Source organism: Notamacropus eugenii, chromosome 1, assembly GCF_028372415.1.
Source record: "Notamacropus eugenii isolate mMacEug1 chromosome 1, mMacEug1.pri_v2, whole genome shotgun sequence".
Lineage (NCBI taxonomy): Eukaryota > Metazoa > Chordata > Mammalia > Diprotodontia > Macropodidae > Notamacropus > Notamacropus eugenii.
The window spans coordinates 537,557,021-537,567,617 of record NC_092872.1 but is presented as its reverse complement, the minus strand read 5'-3'; the positions used below and the strand labels follow the sequence as shown (position 1 = coordinate 537,567,617).

The following is a 10,597-nucleotide window of genomic DNA, read 5'->3' as shown; positions in this document are numbered from 1 at the left end:
TAACATGTATGAAGCACTTGGCAAACCTTGGAGCATTATATTAAAGTTCACTATTATTATTTAGAGTTGCCTAGGCCACTGAGAGATTAAAGACTTTGCCTGTCCAGTGTGCCTTAGAGGCAGAAGTTGAATTCAGGTTTTCCCAATTCCGTGGTGACCTCACTATCTGCTTCACCAGGCTGCTAATTATTATCAGCACTGAGGCAAATAATAGACTAATACTATATTGTGCAAAGGCCATCTTAACTAATGGGCCAAAGTCTGATGAGTGTTTTGTCTACAGTAACTCTTAAAGATGTTCTTTACACTAATTAAATCAAATCTTTGAAGCCCTGAACTGTGATTACAAGTAGCGTTTATGTGAGATTGATAAAGAAACAACATACAGTTTAGCTTTGAAGAAATATATGGAATCAAGGAGGCTAGGTAGAAGACTTTTGCTACACTGTAGAAAAACTGATGGTGGTCCAGCTGAGAAAGCTAAGGCCAAGGTTTGTCTAAGAAGGTCTCATTCTTTTTCCTTTTTTTTCCTTTTTGTCTTTGCCTATGAAACCTGGCACCTACCCTTTTTCATTACATGTTAGATTTTTCTTCTCTTCAAATGTTATCCACATCAATCTGTGACACAGATTTCTATCCTCTGCCAGTCTCAAGCTTAAAAGGATTCCTTGTTTCATCAAAGTTCAGACCTTTGCCCAGAATACCAGCATCCCAAAGATCATGGTGTCAATCATCTAACTTTATAGCCAACGTCATGTCAGGTTGTAAGCTGGAGCCTTTCTCTGAGAAAGCCATGATTTTACTTCAATTCCTCTTTGTCTCTTTCCTTTCAAATGCCCATCTTGGGGCCGAGTCAGTAGTCTGTAAATTCGTTAAAGATTTGCCTACTCATCCTTTAGAAAGTGTGAATGAACTAGATGGTTTTCTGAAGAACCCCATGGCCATGTTATTTATTTATAAGAATTTATGGCTTAAAATTCAGTTTTTGGATGAGGAGTGAGAATTTAACATCTTTCAAAAATATAAATTTGAATATATTCAGTTCTAAGGGAAAATACTAAAAGCCTATATAAATGTTTCATTCATCTAATAATATAATGGTGAATTTATGAATCCTTTCAACTATGAAATTGAAGAATGCTCTAGGGAAAGGAAAAGACACTGTTAGAAATAAAAAGCATGTAATGCTTTGAAAAGAGCCCCCACACTCAAATGGACAAATATGTAAAAATGGCTAAATGCTTGTTTATGGGTGGGAAAGGGTAAATGAAGAGAGCCAAAAATAAATAGATAAAAATTATAGTCACAAGTAGAGTAATCAAAATTTGCTCTCCAACATTAATGCTAATATTGTACAATTTAGCTGTCATGAGTACTAATTTTTTTAAATCCTTTGCTCAGAAATTTTTCCTTCAAAATTCACCAAATGCCACTTTTTACATGATGTCTTTCCTAACCCTATAAATCCCCAACTTCCATTACTTCCTTCCACAAATTATTATGCACACACATTCTCACACACAGAAACATACACATGCATGCGTGTATGTGTGCATATGTATGTAATGCATATCTATATGTTTGTGGGTTGTCTCTAGGACAGGGACTGTTTTTTTTTCTATCCCCATCTTCTACTTTAATGTCTGGCATGCAATGTGTGCTTCATAAAGGGTTGTTTATTGACTCCTTATTTAGAAAATCAATCTACATGCTTGGGGAAAATTAAAGACAATAATAGACCTGTTCATAAGTTCAATGATTATGGAGAGTAATACATTCATATGTAAGTTGTGTATAGTCTGGTGGTGTGAGAGGGATCATATTTTGGATCAGAAAAAAAAAGAACAGAAAGGCAGGTTTCAGAAGCCATAATCAAAGAATAGGCTTGCATACCAGAAAGGGGACTGATACAAGCTTATGATTAGAGTGTGTATTCATAATTCATTGCCAAAGAAGACCATGCCATCAGAGAAATGAGGACAGGACTTGCACTTGACTTTGTTTTGAGTGAGGGAGAGCTGTGCAGGCCATCAACCTCACTTCTCCTCCAGAGCCATCTGAATCCAGTGACCTGGCATTCCTCAGGATGTTTGGAGATGACCCAGGATGAGGCAATTGAAGTTAAGTGACTTGCCCAAGGTCACACAACTTGTGAGTTTCAAGTGTCTGAGGTGAGATTTGAACTCAGGTCTTCCTGACTCCTGCACTGGTGCTCTATCCACTGCACCACCTAGCTGCCCTTGTGATTAGAATAATCACTAGACCAAAAAAGAAACTTTTTTTCTTAGAAAAGATGGCCTGTGTCCAAGTAAAGACAAAGGGGATGTAGTAAAACAGAAACCAGGTGAGGAAGTGGAATTTCTCAGCAATAGTTAAGTCTATAAAGTAAATAAGGTGGTAGGTTTCCTTCAAAGGAAGTTTTGAACTGCATGGAATATAACTACTTAGCAACATCAAAAATAACAAAAAGGTATCATTATTTAATAAGAAATGTGTGAGTTCTCTCCCTCATTCCATACCATTCACTCTCCTTGCTTTCTTATTACAACTCTGATTTTTCAGAATTAGATAATAACCACTACAATATATACTTTCAATCAGTGCAGCGTACATGACATTTAACTAGATCTATTACAGTCTGCAACATAATTTCAGATTGTAGCATTAAAATTATAGCTGATAGTCTTAAAATTTAGGGCATTATTTTTCCATCTCTTCTCCAAAGTCAAAATTGCTCATTGGTAATTATTGTTTAATTTTATATTAGTGTTTTTATTTATGTTGCTACTGTTTATTTCATTCTGTACAATCTCTACAACCCTTAATATATCCCTCTGAACTATATTTGAAGTAATTCTTTCGGAAACATAGTTTTCAGTGTCACCAGGGATAGACTATTGAACTTGGATTCAGGAATTTCACAGACAAAAATCTTATCTCTAATGCTTGCTACTTGTGTGACATTCGGACAAGTCATTAAACCTCTGTCTCAATTTCTTCACCTGTAAAAATGAGCAGAATAGTATTACTTTCCAGGATGTTCTGAGAACAAAATGAATTTGTAAAGCATTTTGTAAATCTTAAAGTGTCAGATAAATACTAGTTGTAACGATCCTAGAGGAACCATCAAAAGTCTACACAAATAATTATCAAATGATGTAGGAAATTGTGCTATTAGGAATAAACATTCTGATGCCTCATATGAATAGAAAAATAATTTATTGTGTGTGTATTCACACATGTGCATATATGTACATATGTATATGTTATATACATATGTATATACATATATGCACAAGTATATTATGTGTGCATACACACATATATAATCGTGTACACCTATATACACACATGTATACATACATGCACATATACCCTTATACATAAATGTGTACACATATAAGTGTGCATGTGTGTATATGTATAAAGTACATGAATTACATGAAAGTACATGAAGAAATAAAGCTTTCAGATGAGTTTTAGATACTTTGGGAAGGAAAATAGTCAATTGTATACATGTCAAGACTCAGATGACTTTATCATTAATGTGGAGTGATGTCTCAACTTATGAGAAAACAATGTTATAATAAATAATGTTATAAAAAGGCAAATAGTTCTTAATAAAGCTAGAGAAATGAATATAAAGAAATGTAATTTCAATAGCACTAAGGAGGGTATAAGATAACACTGAAACACTCAAAAAGGTGAAAAGCATGATGATACATCAGCTAATTTGAATATATAATGTTATTAATGATGAAGATGAACTTTTAAGAATATAATTAATATAAGCTTTTGTGAATGAGGAAGGATCTGAAAAGCATTACTTACTTGAAAGGGATATTGGGCAAATTGTGACTTTAAACAAAAGTTGAATCACTGGGAGTGATTATCTTTGTTGAGTTGAGGTGAAGAGTTGTTTAAATTTTTATTTTTTTGCTATTGTATATTTGATGTTATTATTCATGCACTAATTGCTTCTGGTACTAAGCAGATTTACAAAGGCTTCTAAAAATGTAAGAATTTAGCTGACACTTAAAGGAATGTAAGGAGGCCAGGAGACAGAAATGGTGAGTGAAACAATAACAGATATGTGAGATAGTAAATGAAAATGCTCAGAGGCAGGAGACGCTGCATATGTGTGAGAAAGAGCAGAGACCTATGTCACTGTTCCAGAGAGTATATGGCGGGGAGTCAACTATAAGATTAATCAGGTTATAAGCAACTTTCAATATTAAACATAGGATTTTATTATTGATCCTAGATGTGATAAGGAGGCCCTAGTGTTTAATGAAGGTTTGTGTGGGGAGGGTTGACATGGTCAGACCTTTGCTTTAAAATAGCCCACTTTAATAGCTGAATGGAAAATGGACTATAGTGAGGAAAGACTCAAGACCAACCAGCAGATTATTACAACAGTCCATGTATGAGATGATGAAGTCTTGAACCAGGGTGGTTGCAGTGTCAGATGAGAGAATGAGTAATATAAAAGAAATATGAAGGTACGAACAATAAGATTTGGAAGCTGGATGGACATGGTAGAAAAGAGAAAATGAGGTGTTTAGGATAACACCTAACGTTCAAGCCTGGGTGACAGGGATCACTCAGCAATAACAAAGTAGTTAGGAAGAAGTAATGGCTTAGGGAGAAATATAATGATTTCAGTTTGGGACTTGTTGAGTTTAAGATAACTATAGGACATTCAGTTTGATATGTCAAATATACTTCTGGAGATGTGAGAGTTTGAGAATGATAAGCAGAGAGATGATAATTGAACTCATGAAAGCTGAAGAGATTATAAGTAAAAGAGCATAGAGGGAGAAGAGAAATGAATCGGAACAGAAGCTTAAGGGACACAGATGGTTAGTAGGGATAATGTTGATGAAGAGTCAAAAAAGGAGACTAGGTTGAGAGTTAGGAGAGTTATGAAAGCCTGGAGAGAAGAGAGGAAGAAGAAGAAGAAGAAGAAGAAGAAGAAGAAGAAGAAGAAGAAGAAGAAGAAGAAGAAGAAGAAGAAGAAGAAGAAGAAGAAGAAGGAGGAGGAGGAGGAGGAGGAGGAGGAGGAGGAGGAGGAGGAGGAGGAGGAGAAGAAGAAGAAGAAGAAGAAGAAGAAGAAGAAGAAGAAGAAGAAGAAGAAGAAGAAGAAGAAGAAGAAGAAGAAGGAGGAGGAGGAGGAGGAGGAAGAGGAGGAGGAGGAGGAAGAGGAGGAGGAGGAGGAGGAGAAGAAGAAGAAGAAGAAGAAGAAGAAGAAGAAGAAGAAGAAGAAGAAGAGGAAGGTAAGTACCAGTGTAAAAAATTTGCAGAGGTAAAAAAGAATGAGGATTGAGAAACTCCAATTACATTTGGCATTTATGACATCATTGGTAATATTGGAAATAGCAGTTGAAGTTAAATGATGAGGTTAGAAGCTAGACTGTGGAGAATTAAGAGAATGAGAGAAAAGGAAGTAACCTTTTCAATAAATTTAAACACAAAATGGATAATATGAGAAAATAGCTCGTAGGAATGGAAGGACCCACTGAAAGTTTTTTGAGGATAGGGGAGATGTGGGCATCATTGTGGCCAGTCAGGAAAGCATCTAGTAAATAGAAACTGATGGAAAATTAATGAGAGAGCTGGGATGATACAGGAGGCAATCAGATGGGGAAGAAGAGATAGAATGTGATCACTTAGCATCCCATGTAGGGATTATTTTGGTAAAGAGAATGTCTACCTCTTCATGGAAGACAAGGGCAAAGGAGGAGATAATGGAAGGTGTCTGAGTGATGTAAATAGAGAGGGAAAGAGGGAGCTCTTGGTGAATGGACTCAATATTTTTGGTAAAATATGGAGCAGGATTCTTTGCTGACAGAGTGAGAGGAAGAGAAGTCATGAAGGACTTTATAAGGAGTCAAAAGTTTTTGAAAAATGTGATGGTTAGTTGGATTGTGACTAGATTAGAACACTGTAAAAGGATTGTTATAGTGGGTGCCCAGTTGAGATTATGTAACCTAAATTGCTAATTTATCAGAAATTTTGTGATTTTCTCCAGCTTTTTTTAGGAGCTTGTTGGTAGGACTGAAGAGAGTGGATGGTAGGATTGAGATAAGGCTGAGGTTTGCTCGTGCCACATTAGCAATAGGATAAGGAGGCAGCACTCTAAAAAGATGACACTGTAGGATTCAATTGCTTCATCCATGGGTCAAGATCATGAATGAAGAATATTGTATCTATTGTAGGCATAGTTAACTTGTGAAGAAATGAAAAATTTAGTGATTGTAGATTCTGATGAGGATGAAGAACAGATTTTGGGGTGCAAGGCAGAAAGAGATTTGGAAAGATACGTGGAGAGACAACAGATCATGACCAGATAAGATTGTGATCAGAAAAGAAATTTCATAGTGCATGAAAAAAAAAGTACAAACACAAATTGGAGATCTGACTCAAGGAGGTTCATTTTAGCATTCCAAGGAGGCATGCAGAATGGATTAAAAGCCATAATCCAACAATATGTTCTTTACAAGAAAAACACTTGAAAAGGGGAATACACACAGAGAAAAGATAAAACGTTGCAGCAGAATATATTGTGCTTCAGCTGATATACTAAAAGCAAGGGTAGCAATCGTAATCTCAGATAAAGCAAAAGCAGAAATAGATCTAATCAAAAGAGATAAGAAAGAAAACTGTATCCTGCTAAAAGGCACCATAGACAATGAAGCAATATCATTATTAAATATGTATGCTCCAAGTGTTTTAGCATCCAAATTCTTAGAGGAGAGATTGGGGGAGTTGGAGGAAGAAATAGACAGCAAAACTATACTAGTGGGGCATCTCAACCTCCCCCTCTCTGAACTTGATAAATCTAACCTCAAAATAAATAAGAAAGAAATTAAGGAGGTGAATAAAGCTCTGGATAAGGTAGATATGATAGATCTCTGCAGAAAAGTGAATGGGGATAGAAAGAAATATATGTTCTTCTCAGTGGTACATGGCACATATGCAGAAATTGACCATGTACTAGGTCATAAACCTCAAAACCCAGTGCAGAAAGGCAGAGATAGTCAATGCATCCTTCTCAGATCACAATGCAATAAAAGTTATACCTAATCAAAGATCATGGAAAGAAAAAAGCAAAAATTAATTGGAAATGAAATAATTAAATCCTAAAGAATGAGTAGGTTAAACAACAAATCATAGAAACAATCAACAACTTGATTCAAGAGAATAACAATAATGAGAAAATCTACCAAATCATATGGGATATTGCAAAAGCAATTCTTAGGGGAAGTTTTATACCTGATTGCCTACCTGAATAAAATAAAGAAAGAGGAGATCAATGCAGCTGGAAACACTAGAAAAAGAACAAATTGAAAATCCCCAAGAAAATACCAAATTAGAAATACTGAAAACCAAAGTAAAGAATAATAAAATTGAAATTAAGAAAACTATTGAACTATTAAATAAAACTGATAGTTGGTTTTAAGAAAAAACTAATAAAATTGATAAATCTTTGGTCACTTTGATCTTCTTTGGTCTTCTTTGAAAAGAAAGAAGAAAACCAAATTACCAATATCAAAAATGAAAGGAATGAACTCACCTCCAGTGAGGAAGAAATTAAAACAATAATTAGAAATTACTTTGCCCAACTTTATGCCCATAAATTTGACAATCTGAATGAGATGGATGATTATTTTAAAAAATATAAATTGCCCAGATTAATAGAAGAGGAAGTTGAATATTTAAATAACTCCATCTCAGAAAGAGGAATCGAGCAAGCCATCAATGAACTCTCTAGGAAAAAATCTCCAGGGCCGGATGGATTTACAAGCGAATTCTATCAAACATTTAAAGAATAGATAATTCCAATACTATATAGACTATTTGGGAAAATTGGAAAAGAAAGACTCCTCCCAAATTCTTTTTTTTGATACAAATATGGTTTTGGTACCTAAACCAGGAAGAGACAAAACAGAGAAAGAAAATTATTGACTAATTTCTCTAATGAATATAGATGCAAAAATTTTAAATAAGATTTTAGCAAAAAGAATACAGCAACTTATCATGAGAATAATATATTATGATTAGGTAGGATTCATATGAGGAATGCAGGGCTGGTTCAATATTAGGAAAACTGTTGGCATTATAGGTCATATCAACAACAAAACTAACAGAAACCAGATGATTATCTCAATAGATGCAGAAAAAGCTTTTGACAAAATACAGCACCCATTCCTCTTAAGAGCACTGGAGACCATAGGAATAAATGGAACTTTACCTAAAATAATAAGCAGTATCTACCTAAAACCTTCAGCAAACATTATGTGCAATGGAGATAAGCTAGATGCATTTCCAATAAGATCAGAGGTGAAGCAAGAATGTCCATTATCACCACCATTATTCAATATTTGAAGGCAATTTTGAGAATGAAGCAATTGAAGGACCATGAAGCCTTTGAGACCTCATCATTAATTGTACACAGTGCCAGAGCATATGCACTTTACTACAAGGATGGACTTCTCTGTACAGGATCAGATGACTTGTCTGCAAAACTTTGGGATGTGAGCACAGGGCAGTGCATATATGGCATCCAGACCCACACTTGTGCTGCTGTGAAGTTTGATGAACAGATACTTGTAACAGGATCCTTTGATGACGCAGTAGCCTGTTGGAAATGGAGTTCTGGAGCCCAGATCCAGCACTTCTGAGGACACACAGGTGCAGTGTTCAGCACAGACTATAACGATGAGCTTGATCTCTTGGTGAGTGATTCTACAGACTTCACTGTGGAAGTATGGGCTTTATCAATGGGACATTCCTGAAGACACTCACAGGACATACTGAGTGGGTAACCAAGGTGGTTTTACAGAAATGCAAGGTCAAGTCTCTGTTGCACAGCCCTGGAGATCACATTCTTCTCAGTGTTAAGTATGAAATCAAGATTTGTCCACTTGGAAGAGAAATCAACTGCAAATGCTTAAAAACATTATCTGTGTCTGAGAATCGAAGTATCTGTTTGCAGCCCAGATCCCATTTTGATGGCAAATGCATCTTATGTAGTTCAGCCCTAGGGCTTTATCAGTGGGACTTTGCCAGCTATAATATTCTCAGAGTTATCAAGACTTAAGAGCTCGCAAATTTGACATTACTTGGCCTTGGAGATATCTTTGTCCTGTTATTTGACAACTGCTATCTATCTCTCTATCACAGACTTAAGGACAGAGAATGTGATCAGCCACTGGCCTCTGCCTCAGTACAGGAAGCCAAATCAGGGCTCAAGTTTCTTTGCAGGTGAAATGTCATGGCTGAATGGATTAAATGGGCAGAATGATATGGGTTTGGTTTTTGCCATAGGTATGGTTGGCCACAGTATTCACTTGGTGTTATGGAAGGAACATGGTCCAAAATGTGGACAAGAGCTGAAAATAGTGACTTTAGATCCTGAGGCTGCTAGTTCTGATGCAGCCTATGTGGGAGCCGATTTTGCATGAACAAAAGTTAACATCTAATGGTATCCTTTCTTCCAATGCAAAGCATCCTGAACAGAATCATCTATCTGCCAGCCCAAGTTTCTAGTCTGCCATACCTCTGCACAGGCACATATAACTTTATTCCACTGCTTAGAGAGGAGGAAACATGTGAGTAAGGTCTGAGGATTGAGCCATTTTAACAAATGAAAACTGAGTTCCTGAGGAAGAAGTTTAAGGAAGTCTTGCTTGAGCAGAGTCTCTAGGTTATTGAAGAGATGCCTGAGCTGGATTGTGCTAGCCAGACTTTCATATTTCTGCAAGTCAAGCAGAGAAAGAAATGTAACAGAAATGTTACCAAGCCATGTCCCAAATTCCTTTCTCTCCATAAGGTTATGGAAAAATTTACCTGAGATCGTGATTTGGGAACAGGGACTTGGGACTGACACGCACTGCCTGGGTGCTCATGGGCTGTCAGAGCCTCATAGGAGCCAGACCCCTTCGGCAGTCATGGCGCTGACTCAGAGGCACAGGAGAGATGAGACTGCAAAATTATCTAAGCTTTAACAGATCCTCCAAAATCAGTCGATCTTCGTGCAATGTCATGAATGTGAATACAAATACATGGGAGAATAGGTAAAATAGACTGAGAAATATAGTCATCTCCAGTCATCCTGATGAATACCTGGTCACTGGTTTCAGATGGCTCTGGAGGAGAAGTGAGGCTGGTGACCTTGCACAGCCCTCCCTCACTCAAAAGTCAAGCACAAGTCACATCATCATTTCTCTGATGGCCTGGTCTTCTTCGGCATGAACACACGTATATTCAATATGGTACTAGAAATGGTTGCTGTAGCAATTAGAGAAGATAAAGAAATTGAAGGAATTAGAATAAACAACGAAGAAACTAAGTTATCACTCTTTGCAGGTGATATGATATACTTGGAGAATCCCAGAGATTCAAGTAAAAAATCTACTTGAAATAATAAACAACTTTGGCAAAGTTGGAGGTTACAAAATAAACTTGCACAAATCTTTTGCATTTCCATATATTAGTAACAAAGACCAACAGCAAGAGATAGAAAGAGAAATTTCATTTAAGGCTAGGGTAGACACAATAAAATATTTGGGAGTTTATCTTCCAAAACAAACCC

At 36.3% G+C, this 10,597-nt stretch overlaps 1 pseudogene; it reads left to right on the top strand.

Annotated features, from left to right (window-relative positions):
* Positions 1–8,387: 8,387 nt before the first annotated feature.
* LOC140518780 (F-box/WD repeat-containing protein 2-like) lies at positions 8,388–9,467 on the top strand (annotated as a pseudogene).
* Positions 9,468–10,597: the final 1,130 nt, after the last annotated feature.